The 24,739-nt window shown below is 39.7% G+C and overlaps 2 long non-coding RNA genes across 2 annotated transcripts in view; one reads left to right on the top strand and one right to left on the bottom strand.

Moving 5' to 3' along the window:
* Positions 1 to 11,881, bottom strand: part of LOC148149803 (uncharacterized) — an 85,867-nt gene extending 73,986 nt beyond the window's left edge. Inside the window, exons 1-2 of the long non-coding RNA XR_015757360.1 lie at positions 11,755 to 11,881; positions 9,590 to 9,627 (exon numbers count right to left, since the gene is read on the bottom strand). This is a non-coding gene — a long non-coding RNA (uncharacterized LOC148149803). The remainder of the gene's footprint in view (positions 1 to 9,589; positions 9,628 to 11,754) is intronic.
* Positions 1 to 24,739, top strand: part of LOC148149802 (uncharacterized) — a 57,672-nt gene that overhangs the window by 606 nt on the left and 32,327 nt on the right. The gene's annotated exons all lie outside the window — the stretch shown is intronic.

Here is a 24,739-nt window from a genome sequence, read left to right as displayed (position 1 = left end):
AAGCTAGAGGAGGGTGGGGGTGGGGAGAAAGTAGCATAGCGTACAATGGGTGAGTGGGGGAGGGGATGAAGGTGATAGGTCAGCGAGGAGAGGGTGGAGTGGATAGGTGGAAAAGGAGATAGGCAGGTAGGACAAGTCCGGACAAGTCATGGGAACAGTGCTGAGCTGGAAGTTTGGAACTAGGGTGAGGTGGGGGAAGGGGAAATGAGGAAACTGTTGAAGTCCACATTGATGCCCTGGGGTTGAAGTGTTCTGAGGCGGAAGATGACGCGTTCTTCCTCCAGGCGTCTGGTGGTGAGGGAGCGGCGGTGAAGGAGGCCCAGGACCTCCATGTCCTCGGCAGAATGGGAGGAAGAGTTGAAATGTTGGGCCACAGGGCGGTGTGGTTGATTGGTGCGGGTGTCCCGGAGATGAAGAGATGGCACCAAATTAAAAAGCAAAATCTGAAAGTTAGTAGTCTTTGGATTATTACATGATCCACATCCAAATTAGCAAAGGGAAAATAAGATTAGAGAAATTAGCGCGTGGCTCAATGACCATTGCAGTAGAAGTGGGTTATGATTCATGAGGCACTAGGTAAAGTGAGGGCTGTTCCTTTGAGGCAGTCAACAGGTTTACTGTGCCGAGGCTGTTATTTACAGAATTGCTATAGTGCAGAAGGAGAATATTGAGCAGATTGTGTCAGTTTTCTGAGCATTTTACATTAGTGCCAATACCCTGCCTTTCACTACTATAATCCTATCTATTACTCCCCTACTTACCCAGCTTGCTAAATAAGCAAAGAGGAGTTTCGACAAAGTAGTGGGAGACAAGGGATCAAGTTTAGGAAACTGTGATAAATCAACTGATAGAGGCATGGCAAGAGAGAAAGGTATTAAAAACAGAAATGACAAATATACCAGGACAGTAAGAGATAGAGAATACAAACTCTCAAGGTTTAAGGTTACAAAAATAAGAGAAAGACTGCAAGTCACGTTCAACACAAAACAATGAACTGATCACATAAATAGAAATAACTACATCCAAACTGATAGCTAAGACAAAGGCATGGCTGCAGCACGACATGAATTGAGTCTTGAATTTTGAAATATCAAATCCCGTTAAAGAAGTTAACGATAGTATCAAACTTAAATAAAAAGCATATAATTACTTAGAGTTGGGTGGCTAATCAGAAGACTGGACAGACTATAAAAACAGAACAGAATGACATAAATGAACAAGGAGAAAAAAAATAGAGGACTATAGAAAGCCTCCAGAAATATTAAGGCAGATTCTGAAAGTTTCTAATGGATATTTAAAGAAAAAAATAGCTAATTAAGTGAGCACTTTGTCCTCAAGAAACTGAGTCTGATGAATTAATAATGGAAATTAAGGATATGGTACATCAATTGCACAAGTATTTTTCTTGAGTCTGCCCTGTAAAGGATACAAATAACATTCCAGATTTAGGTGTAAATTAGGAAATGGAAAGAAGGAACTCAATTTGATTACTATCACCAGGGAACTGATAGTCTGTGAATTGTTGAGCTGCAGACTGACATTTCCCAGGTCCTGATGGACTTTATTCTAAGGCCTAAAAACAAATGGCTAGTGAAGTAGTGGATGTGTTAGCTTGCATTTACCAAAATTCACTGGATTCAGGGAAGATTGTGTAACTCCTTTACTTGAAAAGGGAGGGGAGAAAAAAACAGACAGCTACAGTCCATTGAGATCAACATCACTCATTGAGAAATAGTTTGAAGCTATTATTAAAAACATCACCTCAGGACACATAGAAAATCTCAAGGTAGTCAAGCAGATCAAACATGGTGCTGTGAAAAGAGAAATCACATTTCATCAGTCTTTTGGAGTCCATTAAGGAAGTAAGATATACTGCAAATAAAGGGGCACCAGCGGATGTACTTTACTGAGATTTCCAGAAGGCTTTTGATAAAGTATTATGTAAAAGATTTTTGCCAAATATAAAGCTCATGGAGTAGGAGGTAATATATTGGCATGAATAGGTGATTTATCAGCAAATAGCAAAGAGGCAGTTGGCAAAATAGGTAAATTTTATAGTTGGTAATATCTAATGCCTGGTGTGTTGCAGGCATCAGTGTTGAGGCCTCAACCTTTTGTAATTTGTGTAAATGATTTAGATAAAGGGACCAAGGTTGTTAAATTTGATGGCACAAGGAAAAGTAGGAAAGCAAGTTGTAAAATAAGCATAAGGGAGATACAAAGGAATATAATTAAGTTAGGCAAGTGGGGTATAATGTGGAAAAATGTCAAGTTGTCCATTTTGGCTGAAAGAATAAAGAATGCTATCCAAATGGTGAATTGCAGTATCCTGAGATGCAGAGGGATCTGGGAGTCATAGTTAGTATGTCGGTACAGGATGTAATTTGGAAAGCTAATAAAATAGCGTTATTTATTATGAAGGAATTCAATGTAAAAGTAGGGATCTTATGTCTCATCTATACAGAGCATTGGCAAGGCATATCTGAAGTATTATGATCAGTACTATTTTCCTGATTTAAGGAAGAGTGCAAAAGCAAATAGGACAAATGAGTGGAATGAGTGAGTTGTCTTATGAGGAAAAGTGGGATAGTCTAGGTATGCATCCATTGTAGTTTAGAAGATTAGGAGACAATTTAATTGAAACATATGAGATTCCACGGGGCCTTGACAGAATGGCTGTGGAAAGGATATCTCCCCTTGTAGGCGAATGTAGAACAAAGTTAAACACCATTTAAAAATAAATGGGTTTTCCATTTAAACCAGAGCTGAGGAGAAACCTTTTCTCAGAGAAGGTCATGAGCCTTCAGAATGCTCTTTCTCAAATGGTGATAGAAGTAGAATCCTTGAATACTTTAAAGGCAGCAATAGATGGATTCTTGATAAGCAAAGAGTGAAGGTTTATCAGAATAACCCAGAATGTTTAGTGCTCAAATCATCTTACTAAATGACAGAGTGGTTTTGAGGATCCAAATGATTTACTTCTGCTTCTAATTCATATGGTCACATGTGAATCACTTGAGCCTTGTGTCTAGGTAGACATTTTTACACTTTAACTCCGTCCTATCCTGGAGACAAATGAACAGTTTAAAACCCATCATTCTCAACACTTTTCTAGGGCTTTGGAGATTAAAGTTTAACTAATGTAAGCACAGGGGCTGGCTGCCATTGTCTCCAAATGTGAACACTTTACACTGACTTCCCAGAGGGGGGAGAGATCTCAGGCATCTCTTTAACTTTAGCAGTCGCATTATGTCACCCCAGGACTATTGTCAGGCAGTTTAGAGAAAGTCACAAGACGCTCTTAATATTTTTGTCTTTAAATTGAAGACTTGCCAAAAATGTAATCGCATGAACCACATAACTGGAACACCCATCTGCCCGCTCCTCCCCCACCCCCCCAACCCCCAAGTGAAAAGTCATCAAGGTAATGGGTTTTCAAAAGCATTGTTTGAAATACAACTTTTAATATTGTATATGTGTATATTGCTATACTGCACAGTACAATATCCTCCTCTGTACTGTCAAGTTTTCCATTTGGTCCATGCAGCCCAATGTTTAATGCCACCAACCCCAACTGTATGCAACATTTGGGTTTTAAAGTCCAGTTTATTCTGATTTTTGACGTTTTCCCTCATATGCTACCAAGGCAAGAAAGTTAATTGGGGAAAAGGAAATTATGACGCTATCAGACAGGAGTTGGGAAGTACAGACTGGGAGCAATTGTTCCACAGAAAGGGCACAGCAGACAAGTGGAGACTATTTAAGGAAGAGTTGTTGCGAATGATGCATGAACTTGTTCCTCTGAGACAGGTAAGAAGGGGTAAGATTAAGGAACCTTGGATGACAAGAACAGAGGAGCTTCTCGTCAAAAGGAAGAAAGCAGCTTAAGTTAAGGCGGAGGAAGCAAGGATCTAGCACAGCTTTAGAGGATTACAGGCTTGCTAGAAAGCAGCTCAGAAATGGACTGAGAACAGCAAGGAGGGGGACACAAAAAAGGCTTGGCAAGAAGGATTAGGGAGAACGCAAAGGCATTTAACTCATACGTGAGGAATAAGAGAATGATCAGGGAGAAGGTAAGGCTGATCAGGGGTAACGTAGTGAGCTTGTGCATGGAGTCTGAGCAGATAGGGGGAGCTCTAAATGAGTTTTTTGCTTCAGTTTTCATGAAGGAAAGGGACCATGTTGTGAATGAGAACTTTGAGGAGATGGGACACAGGCTTGACCAGATCAAGGTTGATGAAGTTGATGTGCTGGAAATTTTGGAAAACATGAAGATTGATAAGTCCCCAGGGCCAAACCAGATTTATCCTAGGCTGCTCCAGGAAGTGAGAAAGGAGGTTGCTAAGCCATTGGCGAAGATCTATGCCTCCTCACTCTCCACTGGAGTCGTACCGGAGAATTGGTAGGAGGCGAATGTTGTTCCTCTTTTCAAGAAGGGTAATAGGGAAATCCCTGGCAATTACAGACCAGTCAGTCTTACGTCTGTGGTCAGCAAATCTTTAGAAAGAATTCTGAGGGATAAGATTTATGACTATTTGGAAAAGCATAGCTTGATTAAAGGCAGTCAGCATGGCTTTGTGAGGGGCAGGTCATGCCTCCCGAATTTTATTGAGTTCTTTGTGGACGTGTCAAGATAGGTCGACGACGGTCGAGCAGTAGATGTGGTGTATATGGACTTCAGCAAGGCATTTGATAAGGTTCCCCATGGTAGGCTCATTCATAAAGTCAGGAACGATGGGATATAGGGAGATTTGTCTATCTGGATTCAGAATTGGTTGGCTAACAGAAGGCAGAGAGTAGTTGTAGATGGAAAGTATTCTGCCTGGAGGTCAGTATTGAGTGGGGTCTTGCAGAGCTCTGTTCTTGGGCCTCTGCTGTTTGTAGTTTTTATAAATAACTTGGATGAGGAGGTTGAGGGGTGAGTTAGTAAATTTGCAGATGTCACAAAGTTGGAGATGTCGTCGATAGTATCGAGGGGCTATTGCAGGCTGCAGTGCAACATAGACAAGATGCAAAGCTGGGCTGAGAAATGGCAGATGGAGTTTAACCTGGATAAATGCGAAGTGATGCATTTTGGAAGGTCGAACTCGAATATAGAATATAGGATTAAAGACAGGATTCTTGGCAGTGTGGAGAAACAGAGTGATTTTGGTGTGCAAGTACATAGATCCCTCAAATTTGCCACCCAAGTGGATAGAGTTGTTAAGAAAGTATATGGTGTTTTGGCTTTCATTAACAGGGGGATCAAGTTTAAGAGCCGTGAGGTTTTGCTGCAGCTCTACAAGTCCCTGGTGAGACCACACTTGGAATATTGTGTCCAATTCTGGTCACCCTTCTGTAGGAAAGATATAGAGGCTTTGGAGAAGGTGCAAAGAAGATTTACCAGGATGCTGCCTGGACTGGAGGGCTTGCCTTATGAAGGGAGGCTAAATAAGCTTGGACTTTTCTCTCTGGAGAGAAGGAGGAAGAGAGGAGACCTGATCGAGGTATACAAGATCGAGGAATGGATAGAGTCAATAGCCAGAGACTTTTCCCCAGAGCAGGATGACTGGTACAAGGGGTCATAGTTTTAAGATATTAGGAGAAAGATATAGTGGGGACGTCAGAGGAAGGTTCTTTACGCAGACAGTTGTGAATGTATGGAATGCGTTGACAGCGGTGGTGGTGGAAGCAGAGTCATTAGGGACATTTAAGCACTGCTGGACATGCATATGGATAGCAGTGAGTTGAGGGGTGCATAAGTTAAGTTATTTATTTTACATTAGGATTAACCCTTGGCACAACATCGTGGGCCAAAGGGCCTGTTCTGTGCTGTACTTTTCTATGTTCTATGTGAGAACTTGTTTCACTGCCCAAAGTCTTGGCTTCTGTCATACATTGTGGCAAATCTTCTTTCTCATGATGATAAGTTTTAGTGTTTCCATGTTTATACCTTGATTAGACAACTGTATTCTTTGTCTAGCTTGGCTAACATTGTAAAGAACAACAGTGTCTTCTTGCAGCTCCTCTCACTTTACAATACCAACAGGGTCTAAATCGTAAACCTAGAAGAAATTCTCTGGCATAGGCTTTTTGTTTTCTGAATTCTGAATTTTCTTTGTTCCTTCTTTAAAACTGTAACATATACTGTCATCAAGGTGTTGACTTTTTAACTAAGTATTTTGAATCACCTTCTGATCTCTATTATCTTACAGAGTTAGGTGAGAATTGGGATGTTGTAGGGGTTTACAACCAGGGAATAAATATAAAAAGGACAGATCATTTTGGGCTTGGATAAGGAGGAAGGTTTTCACTCAAAGGGTACTGATTCTTTGTAATTCTCTGCCTCAAAGGGCTGTAGAGGCTCAGTCATTGAATAAGTTCACGACTGAGATTAATAGATTTCTATATATTGAGAACAGGAGAGATGAGGATAGTGCAGGAAGATGGTGTTGGTGTAGGAGATCAGTCATTACATCATTGAATGGCTGGATGCATTATGTGAATCGTTAGGAAGGCCTACCTTCTGTAAACATACCTGATGATTCCACCCAGCAACCGGCTGACAATAGCCAAGTACAGATCCAAAAGGGTTCTTGAAGATTAGTTCCATTGCTTGGATCAGTCTTGCGGGGTGCACAGTTGGTCTTCAAAGATGGCTAGCCTTTCATCTTGTTTGAGGCTAACAGACTATGGCACCATGGTGCAGGAGGTCATTCAAGTGGAAGGACCAGAAAGGAATTGAGTAGCAGTAGGAGGGAACAGTATATTAAGATTGATACTTTTTCTCTGCAAAGAGAAAAGGGAGGGACAGAATCCAGGTGACTGTGTTGCCTTTCTTGGACCAGTATTCTAGCCATCTGCTAGGGCTGGAGAGGAACTTACAGTGGGAGAGAGGGGATCCAGTCTTTGTGGTCCAAGTAGGCAACACAATATAGGCAAAAGGAAACAATGGTCCTGTATAATTAGTGTGAGAAAATAAGTACCAAATTAAGAAACAGAACCTCAAAAGGGAATAACATTTATATTATTACCTGAGGTACGAGCAAATTGCCATGAAGTAAATAATCTTCGAGAAATACATTTGAGACTCAAAGATTGATGTGGGTGAAGTGGGTTTGGGTTTTGGGGCCACTGGCATCAGTACTGGGGCAATGGGATCTGTACCATCTGAACGGTCTACAACTGAACCATACAAGGACCATTGTTCCGGTAAGCCACATACCTAGGGAATTAGAGAGAGTTTTAACTAAATGTGGAGATAACAGATCAAATTTGAAGCTGCAGTAAATCAAAGAGTAGGTACAAGTGGAGTGGGAAATATATTAACGTGGGAAACAATAAACAGACCGTGACTGGAATGGAGAAAGAACATAAATCTAGGCATAAAGCAATAGATAAGATCAAAGGTTACCCAAGTAATAAAAAGACAAAACTGAAGGCTGTGTATCTGAAGAATACAAAACAAAATACATGAACTGAAAATGGTAAATAGAAATAATTAATTCCAATCTGACAGCCATGGTAGAGATATGGCTGCAGGATGATACTGATTGGATCCTAAATATTGAAAGGTACATGCCATTTACAAAGTACGGGAAGCTAGGAAGAGATGGGGGAGGGTGTGGGTTTTTAAAGTTAATGATGCTATTAGCACAATAAAGAAGGATGACCCAAGTTCAGGAAACTCAGATGTAGAAGTGGTTTGGGTTGAGATAAGAAATTATAAAGGCAAGAAATCACTCGTGGAAGTGGTGAACATGGCTCTAACAGTAACCATATGGTAGATTGGAATATAAAAGAAGAAATAATGGTAGCTTTTTCAGAAAGGTGTGGCAATAATTATGAGAGACTTTAAATTACATATAGACTAGAAAAATCAGACTAGCTAAATGTAGCCTACATGAAACGTTCATAGAATGTTTTTGGGCTGAATTCCAAGATCAGTACATTCGTGAACCAACCAGAGATCAAGTTATGCTAGACCTTGTATTGATTGAACTTTGTATTCAATTTAAGGGAAAGAGAAGTGAGTCCAAGAGAAGTATTTTAAGGGCAATTGTGAGAGCATCAATGAAAAAAAATGCAAATAATACCCCAGAAGTGGTTATACATCATGCCATGGAAGAAGCGTGGATGAACACAAGTATGGTCACCAGAAAAGTCATACTTAATAAATTGTTGAAGCTGCAGGCTGACAAGTTCCGAGGTCATAATGAATTTCATCTTAAAGTCTTTTAAAAATGGCAGTGAGATCATTGTTGCATAAATTTCAATTTTCCAAAATTCTCCAGAATGACGAAAAGTGCCTTTAGATTGGAAAATAGTGATGTAACTTCTTTATTTAAAAAGGAAAATAGAAAGCAGGAAACAGCAAGCAAATTAATTCAACGTCCATCATGAGAAAAGGTTAGCAGCTATTATTATATCACAGGACACTTAGAAAAATTGAAGGTTCTCAGTGTCAACATTTCTATAAGTTTTATGAAAGGGAAATCATACCTCATCAACTTACATTAAGGAAGTAACATATGCTGTGGCTAAAGGGAGGTCACTAGATATACTGTACTTGGTTTTCAGAAGTCTTTTAATAAGGTTCCTCAAACATTATTCCAGAAAATAAAAGTTCATGGTGTAGCAGGTACTGCCATGAATATAAGTTTGGCTACTAACAGGAGATAAGAGTAGATACAAATGGGTCATTTTCAGATTGGCAAAATTTAACATGTGGAGTACCACAGGAATTGGTGCTGGGACCTCAACGTTTACAATCTGTATAAATGACTGGAACATTGCTGAGAAGAAATTGTTGAAGCGTTTTTGTCAGATCATTCTGCAAGCCAATTGGCTTTCCTAACTGGACAAGTAGCTGGCAAGGACCAGTATGCCTGCACGCAGCCCATCAACAACCCTATATGACTTCTGCTCCAGTTTAAATATACCACGCTGACTACTCAGATATCATGCAGGCACAAGTAACATTAAAGAGAAATTGCAAAACACTGAATTCTTTCAAAATGCTCTTTGAACGTTTTGGTATTTTTTAAGCTATTTTGATGTAAATGGATACTTTCAATGTTAATTGTTCATTTGTGATTTACTAAAATGCTGGTGGAAGTGTAAGAAAAAGGTTACATTTATATCGTGACTTTGCTAAAACCTGACATACCTTTGACAAGATGATTTTGCTATTATAGTGTTTGAGCCAATTAGCACACAGCAAGCTCCCACATGGTGTAATGATTAAATAATCTTTGAGATGTTGCATAATGTATAAATAAAGGCTTTAATATCATAGAGACACTCTTCCCTCCCCTCCACTCATTCTTCTTCAGAGTTTATCTTTTATATCCACTGAAGGAGGCAAACAGGGCCTCGGTTTAAAGTTGCATCCAAAATTTAGTACAGCACTCCGTTAAGAGAGTCAGTCTGGATGTTGTTTTCAACTTCCTGGAGTAGAACTTAAACCTACAGACTCAAAGGAGAGAGTGCTAAGAAAAAGGGTCACAGTTGATACTTGTAAGGATGTTTGGTTTAGTGCTAAAGTATTGACTCTGCTGCAAAAGCCCCATTATGGAGCAGTGGTGGTATCCCATGGTTGTATCCCTACCTGCAAACCATGGTTCAAGTCCCACTTGCTTCAAAGGTCTGTAACAATGAATGTGTTAATTATAAAATATGAGTAAAAACACAATTTGTAATGGATTTTTAAAAAAATTATCTTTTAATACTTGCACAGGCAGGTACTAGCTAAGCAACAAGTTGCAATCATCGCAAGTTGTTAAGATTATGAATTAAAAAGGAGCAGAAACTTCATATACATTGTTGTGCACTGTATTATGTGTTGCTGTATTATGCTATAATTCACAGCATAATTTCTTGAACAATTGAAGTGAATAGACACAAAAGTCCCTGCTTTGCTGGGAATATGAAAATTTTACTTCTGATTCAAATCAAGACTGTAATTCATCGACTTTCCAAAATTCCTTCAATTCAGGGAAGGTTCCATCAGACTGGAAAGCAGGAAATATAACCCATATATTCCAGAAGGAAAAAAGGCAGGACAACGAAAACTCCAGGGCAGTAGTTTATAATGGTAAGGTATTGGAATTGATCATTCATTCAATTATAGCTGCACTTTTGCTAAACCCCAAGTTGGTTGGTAAAAGTCAGCACGATTTCATCAAAGGGAAATCATGTTTAATTAATATATTGGAGTTCCTTGAAGGAGTGAGATGCACTATGGATAAAGGGGAGTCTGTAGCCATATCATACTTGAATTTCTAGAAGGTATTTGATAAGGTTCCACATCAAAGGTTATTGCAGAAAATAAAAGCTTATGACATAGGGGTGACATATTATCATAGATAGAAGATTAGCTGGCTGTCAGAATATAAAGAATATGTATAAATGGGTCTCTGTTTGAATTGCAGGATGTGACGAGTACAGACTCGTGTGGCTCCTTGCTAGGGCCTCAATCTTTTACAATTTGCATCAATGACTTACAGCATTAGTGAGACCACATCTCAAATATTGTGCTCACCGTTGGTTTCCTTACATAAGTGAGGATGTAAATGCACAGCAGGTGGTTCAAAGGAGGTTAATTAGATTGATGCCTGATCATGAACATGAATGTGGAAAGGACGTTTCTTTTTGTGGGTCACTTATAATGAGGGATTATAAAACAAAGAACTGCAAGTGCTGGAAATCTGAAACAATAGCAGAAATTGCTGGAGAAACTCAGCAGGTCTGGCAAAATCTGTGGAGAGAAGGCAGAGTTAACATTTTGAATCCAGCGATTCTTCTTCAGAACTTTCTGCTTACAGAATACCTTCTGAAAAAGGGTTATTGGACTCGAAATGTTAACTCTGTTTTCTCTCCACAGATGCCACTAGATCTGCTGAGTTTCTCCAGCAATTTCTATTTTTGTTTGAAATTAGGGTTTGCCTTATTATGGCACAAATGGGAAAATTTATCTCAGAAGGACCTGTGATTTTGGAACTCTGTGCCTCGGAAGGCGGTGTCATTAAATATTTTTATGTATCATAGAGTTATGATAGGTAGATTTTTGTTGTGCAGGGTAAAAATGCCAGTGATAGATGGGAATGTGGAATTGGAAACACACACAAATCAGCTATGACCTTATTGAATAGCAAAGGGGCCAAATGGTATATTTCTGCCTCTATTTTGTACCTTCGTAATTTTGACTTCCAACAGGATTGAAAAGTATGCAATGGATTTATTAAAAATGAGTGTTCAAAATCAATGAAGTTGATACTTGAAATGAAGCAGACAGATAACAAAACAAGTAGATATCTCTAGAAGTTTGCAGTGACATTTTAAATCTTGATGGCTTTTTCGATATCACAACTACTCTCACTGTCATTTTTCATGTGACACACGCTCACTCAGAATATTAATGCAGGTTTCTCTTTCTTCAAAGGCAGACAGCAGCCAGAAGCCACTCAGCTGCCAGTTGTACCTTACCCAATTGCTCTTCCCACTGAATTCTGATCAGTTCGCCCATGTTCAATTGACGTACACCAGAATTGCATCAAAAGGCTCATGAAACTTCAGGGACTGAAGTTTAATCAGGCATTGACAACCATTAAACTCGGGGTATTATCAATCGCACAACAATTTTCCATCAGTATGATTTAATGTATATATAAGGCATGTTGGAACATCTAAAACTATGCATCTTGATTCAGGGTACAGAAACAGACAGTTACAATCAAAGCTGATCTGAGTGTACAGTATATACACTGACCTTACATTTAGCACTGGAGGGTGTAGCTCTCCAAAATGTGATGACAGCTTGGCTGAACAATTACTTTCTCATGCACAGCTCACAAGAACAAAGCTTTCAGATTTGACAAGCTTGATATCAGTTCCATTTCTGTCTGAAAATATCCTAGTGGTGTTTGTGCTCCAATCTCCACAGCTGTCACCAGCCACAATCCTGCTATTCCTTGTAGTCATAGTTATTCCGTCTCAACATGTCACTACCAGCAACTTTTTCCAGTCACTGACACCTGCTTCACTGCTTTCATTTCACTATTGTGGTGGGTGACTATTTTCCCTCATAGCTTCTTGATTGTTGTGCTGTCTTTTTTTAAAGGCTGCACTCCAATTCCCATGCATTCCAGCAGCTTACAACTGTTTCACATGGGATTTACAGATGCATATGCAATTAAGCTGACCCAGGAAACTAGGAATACTTCTTCTGACCACCAGCAAATTCAAATCTTCCTCCACTAGTGTAACTGCAACATTAGTCATTGTGCGGAAATTTATCCCAACCTGTCTTGTTAAAAAGTGCTATGCAATCTTTTTCAAACTCCATTTTCCCAGCCCAATAAGATAAACCCATTCAAACTTATACTTACACTATCTTCCTGCTGCAGTGGAAGTGGCAGAATACTTATGGCTAAAACAACATGAGTATTTGAAGCAGTTTACTTTCCTAAAGACAATTTGTTCTTCAGAGAAACAGAAACTTAAATTTTTGTAGTATCTTCAAGATAGTAAACAATTCCAAGCACTCCAAGGGAGAGTTAACCAAATCACAATCAGCCAAACATTTCCAATCTGTCAGAGGTTATGAAGTGAGTCTCTGACAGATGACATTTACTATCATCTATTATAAGTTTAAATCTGAAACCAACTGTTAAATACTTTTCTGTATGTCCACAAAGTCTTTAAGTACTGATTTCTTTTTGAGAACAATTTCTAAGACAAAGTCAGAACATGTTCTATGCAATTCATTTTCTCCTTTTCCATACTGGTGATAAGATGAGGATGATATACTGAAAATCAGCACAACTCTAATGCAAGGAGTAACTTAAAAAATATAAGTTGCCATGAAAGCATAGGAGTGGGGTTAGTAACAACTGCTCACTGATCATTTCCCAAGCTGGAATCCAAGCCACCTCATGCAAAATGAATTAAACTTTTCACTTTGAAATTTTCTCCTCACAAATTGTTCTGATGTAGAAGCAAAGCAACAAGCTAGGGCAATGCTACGGTAATCATGCTGTTTTAGTCAACAGGTTATGAATAGCTTTTCTGTAAAATTGTTTTGATGCCGGTGTTTGGTGGTGAAAGATGAACAGTCAGTTAATCCTGTGATCTCTATGAGAGCATTGTTCCATTTGTAATAATCCCCTACACTCAGAGTGTAGGTAAGTTTACACGGCAAAAAATGTTTGACATTCTAATTATCACCTTAGCCTTGTTTGAAATAGGAGCACATTACCACTATCCACATTTCCTTACCTCACACTGATAAAAGTAAAACGTACAACTGGAAGATTTTAAGTGCTTTTACCAAGTATATCTTAACAAAACAGAATGTGATTTATTCCAAATGTTTATAGCTTATAAATATTTAGTGTCACAGAGTTTTAAAAAATAAAGTGTCCAACAGTAATTCCGACAGTATAATTAAAATGGATGGTGATACATTCAATTTTCTATTTTCTCTTATGTAACAAGATCATTTTAACCTCTTCTCACCTTCGCTATCGAAGGCCGCATTAGTATATGATATATTCAGTATCTTGCTCAACTGGTCATACTACATATGTAAGTCTGGACAGTGTCAGCAAGGAAAGGAGAGTGGCTCCATTCAATATCAAAGCATCAATCGACTGTTTGCAGCATCAAGGAACTTTAGCAAAACCAAAAGTCACGTGGGGGTCAAGGAAAAATCCCCCCAATGACCAGGATCACAGCTGACACAAAGAGAGGTGGTCATGAATGTTGGAGACTAGCCTTTGCCTGCACAAATTCTCAGGGGATTTTTATGACGAACAATGGTGGTTACATAGTCACTGTTGTTTCACTTTTGTTTGCTCTCGATTTTCTTTTTAATTAACTCAAGTTTCACCACCTACATGGAGGGATTTGAACCATGTCCCCAGAACATTAGCTTGGCCTCTAAATTACTAAGTTAGTGGCTCTATTGCCACATTACCAACTCCCAACAGAGCATTGCACCCACAGGTAGGCATTCTTAAACAATATGTTCAGATGGATTATGACACATGTCTGGGGTAAATAGGACTTGGACCCAGACCTTCTGACCCAGAGATAGAGATACTACTGCTACAAAAGCTCCTTGCAAATTCTCAGGGGAGTGTTCTTGGTGCAATCATTTCAGCTGTTTCATCACTCACCTTCACTCCATCATAAGGTCAGGATGAGGAATGTTTTTTGGTAATTATACAACATCATTTACAACCACTCAAATTGGCCTACGCCTGTCTGCTCAGTTCCTTGACGTGATCCAGGCTTGCTGTGACAAATAGCAAGTAACGGTTATACCACAGAAGCACCAAATATTAAGTATCTCTAACAGAAATCATTTGAACCGCCTTGCCTTTATCTTGCAATGCACCACCATCACCAGGCTCCCTCCCACCATTAACTCCCTCAAGTCATCCTTGGCCAATAATCTCTGTTGAAATGTTCCTAGTGGATCAAGACAATCACTAACATAACTGCGTAAACAATAGAAAAGGATGAGGCATTCAATGAGAAGTTCTCACCTAATGACCACTCAGAACCTCTCTCCCTTCAAAGAGGAGTAAGTTACTAGTGAACACCACTCACTATACAGAAAATCTCAATAGCTTCAACACTACAGTGGCTCAGCGGTTAGCACTGCTGCCTCCCCTGCCGGGGACCAGGGTTCCAATCCAGCCTCGAGCAACTATCTGTGTGGAGTTTGCACATTCTCCCTGTGTCTGTTTGGGTTTCCTCTGGGTGCTCTGGTTTCCTCCCACATTCCAAAGATGTGCAGGTTAGGTGGATTGGTTAGTTAAATTGCCCCATAGTGTCCAGGGATGTGCAGGCTAAGTGGATTAGCCACGGGAAATGCAGGGTTATAGGGATGGAGTTATCTGGGTGGGATGCTCTTCAAAGGGTCGGTGTGGACTCGATGGGCTGAATGGCCTGTTTCAGCACTGTAGGGATTCTATGCTACCCAGGACAGAGCAGGCTACTTGATCAGTAAGGAGGAGGTGTGACTGAACAATCTTCATCACTGGCAAACTGACTTCTACATCAAACAACAAGATTAACAAGATCATGGAAACATTATTGCCCCTAGGTTTTCCCTCAATATCATACACTATCTGACTTGAAGAACATACTGCCATTTTTTCACTATCACATGCTCAACATCCTGGAATTCCTCAGTAAAAGATTGTGAGAGCACCATAAGCACATTGACTGCCCTGGTCTAGGGGAAAAGGCCTACCATAGTTTCCCAGGACAGCAAGGAAATAACAATGAAAATGTGAGCCAGACAGAATCACCTACATTCCAAAAATAAAATATTTTAAAAGTAAGAAGCTGATTAATCCAACATCGGAACATATGGCTGGAGTAATGATCAAAGATGGTAATGCGAGATAAGTCACAACATTACTGGAATACACTTGTTGTACCACCTTCAAGTTCCCCTCCAAGCCATTCAGCATCTGACTTTGGAAATATTTCTCCATTCTTTCACTGTCACTGGGTCAAAATCCTGGAATTCCCTCCCTCAGAGCATTACGGGTCAACCCACAGCAGGTGGATTCATAGGGGCGGCTTGGGGTAGGCAATAAATGCTACTTGGCTAGCGATGCCCACATCTCACCAATTAAAAGAAATTTAAAAACCATCACTGTCTTTGCTGAAACCATGAGGGATCAACTTTGGACCTTCCTGGTTTGTATGACCCAATGTGGCTAAGTTGCACCAATCCACCGAGACACCTGGCATTCCTTGAATCATTGAAGATATGGAACTTTGATAAGATTATTACCAAACTCCCACTACCTACAAGTAACTGCAAACATGTTCACAATGACAACATAAGCATCTCTTTATCCTTTCTAATTACTCAAATTCACACACAGGCAATGACTTGCAAGATCATAAAGCTCTTAGTTAAGTTTAGCAAATATCTCAATAATACAAAAAAACTTCTAATGAATTTAAAAAAATCAAATATAGCTATTCAGCTCAACCATGTGCAGCTGCACAATCTCTTAATTTTTGTATTTGTTGATAGTACCAGAATTAAAGTAAGACAAATTATGGAATTTATTTCTGACATTTATAGCTAAAAGCCCTTAGCTGTATGATCCTGAAAATAAACTCTTAAAAACTTGACACTTAGGGTGAACTGGGATGATTTCCTCCTCACACTCCTTTTTGTACAAATGTTAAAACATTGGATCAACATCTTAAGGATGTTTCAAGATCATGTCGCTGCAATAACACATAAATCAGTGTTAGGTCTGATTCAGTAGGAGCAAATGACTGAGCCACATGCTTTCGGTGAAATTTAATTGAACTAGATTCAAAAGCTGAAGAAACAGAACAGTGCAAACTGTTCCGTTCAATGTACAAAATGGGAAATTATCACAGCCAACGACATTGTTTCCTCCATACTGGGTTTGTTCATCTGCTCGAGTGCCCCTGCTTGGTGCCTTCCCTCAGTGTTGCCACCTGTGACTGGAGGCCACATTTCAAAAAATTATCATTGAAGGATAGTCTGACATGATACATGTGGTGCCAAACACCCTTGAATGCTTTGGGCCACAAACAGATGAAGTAAGTAGCCAAAAAGGCGTAATGTTTAAAGGGAAACATGCACTTATATTCAAAGGTCTTTGCCAAGACATATTGTCAGATGTACATGAGGACTGTACAGGCATAGAGCAAACCTGACACCTGGCAAAGAATGCCATGTACTCGCTCGGGATCAATTGCAGAAGGCAGCAAAGATCTATGAGGCATGATAGTCACCAACTGGAGCAACACAAACAATCTCTACACCCCCATGAAATTCAGCTCCTTGCCCCAAAAATCATAACAAATTTATTCACCATGAATGGTGATGAATTTATCCTAGTCACTGAAATACTTCTTCAAGTTGTTAACCAGTTGAAGGAGACTTTGAGTGTGTAGTCCATAGCAGATACAATGAGTGCAATATTTAGTCTACTTGAAGAAATTGTATCTGAGAAAAGGCCACAATACAGGAAGATCCTTTAAGGACATGTGTGTTCTAAATGAAGCATAAACAATATGTCATGTCTCTTAGGGTAGCACACTGGAAATCAAGCCCCACTATTCCTAGAGTTATCACAAAAGTTAAGAAGTTTATCAGTACACGTGAAGTCACCAATTTATCTGTTGGATACAACCAGGCTAACAGAAAACACAGACCAGGTTTTTGTACTAAACAAGAACTATCACTTCTTGTAACCAAATAGATTCTAACCATAGGTAAACAACTATGAACTTTAAGGGCTCTTGTCGTGTCATGGTTTTGTCCATACCTCTAGATCTGAAGGCCTGGGTTCAGGTCTCAGCAGATACATGAGACCACCATCAACTGCAAGTTTCCCTTCCAGCCACTTACCATCCAGTCATGGAATTACATTGCTGTTCCTGTAGTGTTGTTAGGTCAAGATCCCAGAATTCCCTCCTGAACAGTACTGTGGGTTTACCATAGCACAAAGAGGGCAAATATTCAAGGTTGCACCACCTTCTTGAGGGCACATGAGATGGGCGTAAATGCTGGCCCAGACAGCAGTGCCCATGTCCCATGAGTGAATTTTAAAAACAGTTATATTGTTTTTCAAAGCCATATCTCTGGATGTGAGCTTACCATCGCCAGCAGAGATCATGTACAGAAGGCAAGTCAGGATAACACTACCAAATTATTACCTCTCCAAACTCTCAGAAATACAGGATATATTTCTCATAAAATAAGGGAGAATAAAGACCACTATGGCACTGTGGAAATGCCTAATCAACATATAGGACAGAAGGTCAGAGTCACACATACTGCCCAAGGAACCTGGTTATACAACAGAGATATGCAAAGTAATCAGTCAGCCTGGATTTGACAAAGTCACAACACTTAATAGAGTAATGTTGAGGAGAAGCAGAAGCCAACTCAGGGAGATGCAGGGAGATGCATAGAACACACACAGATATGAAATCCTCATTTTCTCTCTAAGCTCATATAACAAAGGTGCAAAAAAGGCATCATGATAGTAACCAACTCTCGAGCAATGCAGAAGAAACCAACATGTGTACAACTGAGTGTGACTCATAAGATGCAGAAATATTCATAGAATTGTAGAATACCCAAAGTGTGGGGGCAGGCATTTCGGCCGATCGAGGCCACACCAATCTTCTGAAGAGCATCCCACCCAGACCCATCTCCCTACCCTATCCCTGCATTTCCCATGGCTGATCCACCTAATCTGCACATCTTTTGGATTGTGGGAGCTAACTGGACCACTCAGAGGGAACCCACAAAGACATGGGGAGAACATGCGAACTCCACGCAATTGCCCAAGGGTGGAATCAAACCCTGTTCCCTGGTGCCATGAGGCAGCAGTGCTAACCACTGAGCCACCCTGCTACCCCTGAAGTATCAACTTATACAGCCTTTTAGAGTCTTAAGCTCACAAACTTTACAATTTTGTTTCTGTGTAAATAGTTTTGCAATTACCTTATGGACATCTATTTTCACTCTTAGTGCATAAAATTCTTGAGAGAGAAAGAAGGGGATGTTGTGTTCCAGATTTAAGATCTAAGTATGTTAATGAGCTGACAATCAAGGTGACACCACACGACCAGCAACCATGGGGACTCCAAGCAGCAGCACACTGGATTACAGATATGCATATAAGTTGCATTATAACTGCAAGTTATCAATTTGTCTGTTCAGTAAATCTGTTTGAGATTTTCAAGTAAAATTGATCCTATGCCACTTACTAATGTAGTATGACTATGGAGAAAGTGAGGTCTGCAGATGCTGGAGATCAGAGCTGGAAATGTGTTGCTGGAAAAGCGCAGCAGGTCAGACAGCATCCAGGGAACAGGAGAATCGACGTTTCGGGCATAAGCCCTTCTTCAGGAAGCTTATGCCCAAAACTCCGATTCTCCTGCTCATGGGCTAAGGGGAAAGGGATGTTGAGAATATCAGCCACAATATCATTCAAATGACAAAGCAGACTTGATGGGCTGAATAATCTACTTCTGCTCCTATGGTCAGTTCTGGTTGCCAAGAAACAGAGAAGCATTATAGCACTGGGTTAAGTCTTAATGTCATGACTGGAAAGTATTGGGCTTTTCAGCATGGGAAAGAGGTGTTAGAAAGGTCATCTCACAGAAATATATAATATTGATAATGAAATTAAGAATAATCATACATATTACTAATAATCAATCTGAATGTTTGGAATTTGTGTCTGTCAGTGAATGCCTTTTGGAGTTCAGCTAGCCAGCCAGTTACTCAGCTGGTTAGTAGGCAGACAGTCAATGCTCATCCAACGAAATTATCAACATGTGAAACAAGTCTCCAGTGGGCGAGAGTCGAAGGATTATTTAAAGAACACAGGATGCTTTAACCTCACTAAGAGAGGCCAAATGTCTAACCTCATCCATAATGAAAAATGAATATCTGTACCCATATTCTTTTTGACATCAGAGAATTAAGGGATTGAATAAATAGAGCCTTTATGAAATGAACTGTACTTTTAATTTGCTGTGCCCAAACAGTAGAACAAAGAAAACAATCACGGCTATAATTCTTAAGAAATTATTGGTGAGTATACAAATTTCACAGTTCATTTATCTTCCTGCTCTGTATCACAAACACTTAATCAGTTGTGACAATATCACTCTTGCTACTTAAATTGTTTCGCACTCACTTTATCATATAAAAAACAGACTGCAAAGGTGCTGAAAGCTTGATTGCTGTCTAGCACATTTATAAAGGCTGAAACATGTTGGAGCATTGAGTTAGAAGATGATTGTCTTAATCAATGTCCTTATCATTTATAAAAAGGATGACTTACTTCCCGATTTTAAATATCGCTTAGTAGGAGATAATACCAGGTGAATAGCTGATTACATAACAGCATTAGCTTGTAACTACAGGAATTTAAGCATTATTAGAATGTATTTCAATCAGCAGCTCCAGATTCGTGTCTTCTATTCTTGATCTGAAGTTTACATAAGAAGAGAATTTGAGTTTCGTCAGAAAATAGCCTGGAATGCACAGTGAAGTCCAACACCACATGAGAAAGAGGAAATTGTAGCTCACAGTTAATTTGATTTAAATTGGCGGGCTGCCAGTACTACACTCTACATCCATCGACATTTTTACCCTTGTGGTGTAGGGACACGGGGTGAAATCAGATGTCAGTGCTGCCATTTAATGAGACCTTCCAGCTCCTCGAGGGATAGCATTAAACCAAATTCCATTTGAACAGTGGAAATGGCAAACAGTGGTGGTGCAGAATCAGCACTGATGTTCAAACACTGATCTAGAGATACTGATGGAGATAAAGAACATGAAGAAAGAAATGTTTTTTCGGATGGCACAAAAACCAAGCCAAGTTACTCAGTGCAGCAGTTGCATGCCAAATCACTGCATGGAAGGCTTGTCTGCAAAGCTGAAAAATGTTTATTGATCTGACCAGAACTGCAAAAACAAAACATCTAATCTCATGCTTTTGAATGAACAATCCTCATCACTGACCATTGTGTTTTATAAGGGTTTCTGCATTATGGCTCACAATGAGGTCAGCTTTTAGCCACCATTTTCATCTACAGCAGAGAACTATGGGGATTCACTTGATTTGGTGTGGTAAAGGTAAGTCACATGCTAGTCCAACGAGAAGATGTGTTTACCATAAACAAGATGTAGTTTATTGCACATTAGCAACTGAGTAAAGTTACACTGAAAAGATAGATAATAGGACAAAATCGTACTGGGGCCTGAACAGTAATTACATAAACTATCATGTAATTTGTGGCAAAATCACATGATTTGTCCCAAGAGGGCTATCTAACATCAAGAGCAACTCACTGCCACTGGTCAGGCATCAAGATGAGACTCTCACGAGGCAGCGGTGAGTTGCCAATAAGAGGATTATTGCTTGTTACTGACCTTATTAATGAAACATCTCACTTCCTTAATATTTTGCTTCCTATTTTATCAAATACAAAAACAATGTAGACATCAAGAATTCTTGATATAGAAGTCAGAGCATCTGCCAGGAGACTTCAGCTCGCCTCTTTCCCAAAAAGACATCCATGTTGGCAGTAAACAATGTTTTCACCATATCTGACTATTTTATCATATAAAGATACCTCTTTTATCAAGCTTGAAATTTGTGAGATACCCATTGACATATATGTCCTATTGCCAAAAGGCTAATTCTGGATCACCTATTTCTCCTTAGAATAGTTTAGGCATTTTTTCTATTGAAGACTGTTTTACCTCATTGACTTTTTTGTATTTGTAACTCTTTCACTTCTTGCTCCCTGTGACTGTGTCTCACTTTGGCACATTTTCTGGAAATGGCATATTGGATTAGAGATAAAGAATTCTTTGCTGGGCCTCAAAGATTTCCTTGCTCCACAGCATTGATAAGAACCTTTAGGATCCGGAGGCTATTAACTCGCTGTACATGTTGTTTGTGAACATTTTTTGTGGTTTTCTTTACATTAAGAGCTCAATGGATTCCACTGTTCTTCTGTGACAAGATTGATACCATCCTCTTGCATCCACAATTCAACTTCACTCACCATCTGTATCTACAGTCAAATTTTCTTTTGAAAATAAATCTGATCGAAACCTCATCAGTAAATCCAACAACAATGTCTCTTATGAACTCTGATTTTAAATCGCTACAGTCACATATCTCCACTAATCTACAGAAATCATTAATGAAGTCAGCCATGGATTCCATGAGAAGCTGAACTCTTCCAATAAAACCTTACTCTCTGAAGAACTTTATTTGCTCTGAAGTTAAAATAATTGTTAAAGACTTTCAGAACTTCTTCAAATATATTTGCTGCTTCTTTTATACCTTGGTGAGTGATGACTTCATCCGCTATTCTATTCTATATAATGGTCTATTTACTTGTTCAGATTTAGTGTTTAAGTTGGAGGCTATTGTGTATCTTAAGGATTGTTTTCTCCAAGTTACACAACTCAATGTTCTATTTAGCATTACTCTGGAATTAAATCTTCCTAGCAATATTATTTCTGATGCCATCTGCAAAAGTTACGTGATTAGGTGAAGATGTGGCACGTGGAATGTAATGTGAAAGAGGTAAAATTGTTAATTTTGGTTAAAAGAAAAATATAGAAGTGTATCATTTAAATGGTGAGAGTTTGGAGACCTTTGAAGTGCAGAAGGATCTAGGTGTCCTTGTGCATAAATAGCAAAAGGTTAGTGTGTGGGTACAGCAAGGAATTTGGAAAGCTAAGAGAATGTTATCATGTATTGTGACAGGATTGGATACAAAAGAAGGAAAGTAATGTTTCAGTTATACAGAGCATTGGTGAGAACACACCTGGAATACTATTTACACTATTGGGTCTCCTTATTTAAGGAAAAATGGAAGCAGCCCAGAGAAGGTTTACAAGGCTAATATCTGGAATGGAGGGGCAGTGTCTTATGTAGTATGACTGGACAGGCTGGTTTTTATCCACAGGAGTTTAGAAAACTAACAGATGGCTACATTAAAACATATAAGATCCTCGGTTGAGGGTTGGGGGGGGGGGGGGGGGGGGGGGGTGGTGCGGACCTTGACAGTGTAAATGTGGAAAGGCTGATTACCCTTGGGGGGCAAACCTAGAACTTCAGATGACTGTATAAAAATGAGGGGTTGCCAATTTAAGACGCGATGAGAAGAATTTTGTTTCTCCCAGAGGATCATGGATCTTTCGAACTCTCTTCCTCAAAGTCATTGGAAGCAGAATGTTAAGGCAGAGATAGATAACATCTTGATAAGACTGTCAGGAGTCAGCAGGAATGTGGAGCAATCAGATTGACTGTGATTTTATTGCAGAGGTGAGTAGCCTATGTCTGAAATTAAATAATCCCAGCAATATTATTTCTGAGTAAAGTCGTTGGTTTTAGGAAAGTCTCTGACATGAATGGTAGGGTCTTGGACAATGTCGGAATCCTATGGCATTCTCAGTGTTTCGAAGGAGAACTGAGAACGTGACCAGTGCCTCCATAATTTTACTCACTGATTTTATTATTTCAATATCATGTATGCATGTATATAGATATGTAATAGGTTTTAAGCAAGTGAAACAGGGAAACAAAAATAGTAAACTCTTGAATAGCGCAACAAAAGCGTTAATGGTGTGGGGCCAAAGGGAGTGATAATGGGACAAATAGGGAATTTTTGAAGGGCAGAATCATGATTGGCAGACATCTATAAACAAAAAGAAGACAAAGAAAAAAAAACAAGCTGAAGAAATGAGAAAAAAGCATTAAAGATAACGGAAATAAATTAAGTGCAGTGATGACAATCTAAAATTGATGAACTCAGTGTTGAATCAAAAAAAATATATCCAGGCACAATGTGAGGTCTGCTCTCTGAGCTTGCTCTCCTTTGGAATGCAGCAGCAGACCAAAGACAGAAAAATGTAGGAAAGGAGCAAAATGGAAAGTTCAATAGACAGGCAACCAGACATTCAGGGGTCATATTTGCAGACAGAACAGGGATATTGCAGGACAGGTTAGTAAGTTTGCAGATGACACTAAAGTCAGTTGGAGTGGTGAATAGGGTGGAAGAATTTTGCAGGTTGCAGGGGGACTTGGATAAACTGCAGAATTGAGCTGAGAGGTCGCAAATGGAGTTCAATGCAGATAAATGCGAGGTGATTCACTTTGGGAAGAATAACATGAAGGCAGAATACCGGGTCAATGGGAAGATTCTTGGTAGTGTTGATGTGCAGAGGGATCTTGGTGTCCATGTACATAGATCTCTGAAAGTTGCCACCCAGGTTGATAGTGCTGTTAAGAAGGCAAATGGTGTGTAAGTTTTGAATGGTAGAGGGATTGAGTTCCGGAGCCGTGATGTCATGCTGCAACTGTACAAAACGCTAGTGCAGCCACACTTGGAATATTGTGTACAGTTCTGGTCGCCCCATTACAGGAAGGATGTGGAAGCATTGGAAAAGGTGCAGAGGAGATTTACCAGGATGTTACCTGGTCTGGAGGGAAGGTCTTATGAGGAAAGGCTGAGAGACCTGGGTCTGTTCTCATTGGAAAGAAGAAGGCTAAGAGGGGATTTAATAGAGACATACAAGATGATCAGAGGATTAGATAGGGTGGACAGTGAAAGTCTTTTTCCTAGGATGATGATGTCGGCTTGTACAAGAGGGCATAGCTGCAAATTGAGGGGTGATAGACTTAAGACAGATTTCAGAGGCAAGTTCTTTACTCAGAGAGTGGTAAGGGCGTGGAATGCCCTGCCTTCCAATATAGTTAATGCAGCCATATTGGTGGCATTTAAACAGTCCTTGGATAAGCATGTGGATGATGATGGGACAGTGTAGGGGAATGGGCTTAGACTAGTTCACTGGTCGACGCAACATCGAGGGCAAAAGGGCCTGTTCTGCGCTGTATTGTTCTATGTTCAATGTTCTATTCCACAAAGCAATCACCTAATCAGCACTTGGCCAAGATTGAGATTGCAAGATTTCTACATATAGAGTCATAGAGGTGGACAGCATGGAAACAGACCCTTCGGTCCAACCTGTCCATGCCGACCAGATATCCCAACCCAATCTATCCCACCTGCCAGCACCCGGCCCATATCCCTCCAAACCCTTACTATTCATATACCCATCCAAATGCCTCTTAAATGTTGCAATTGTACCAGACTCCACCACTTCCTCTGGCAGCTCATTCCATACAGGTAC

This window comes from Chiloscyllium plagiosum, unplaced genomic scaffold (genome assembly GCF_037043375.1).
Source record: "Chiloscyllium plagiosum isolate Xiang-an unplaced genomic scaffold, Cpla_swu_hap1 HiC_scaffold_6, whole genome shotgun sequence".
NCBI classification, from domain to species: domain Eukaryota; kingdom Metazoa; phylum Chordata; class Chondrichthyes; order Orectolobiformes; family Hemiscylliidae; genus Chiloscyllium; species Chiloscyllium plagiosum.
This window is presented reverse-complemented; position numbering and strand designations above follow the sequence as displayed.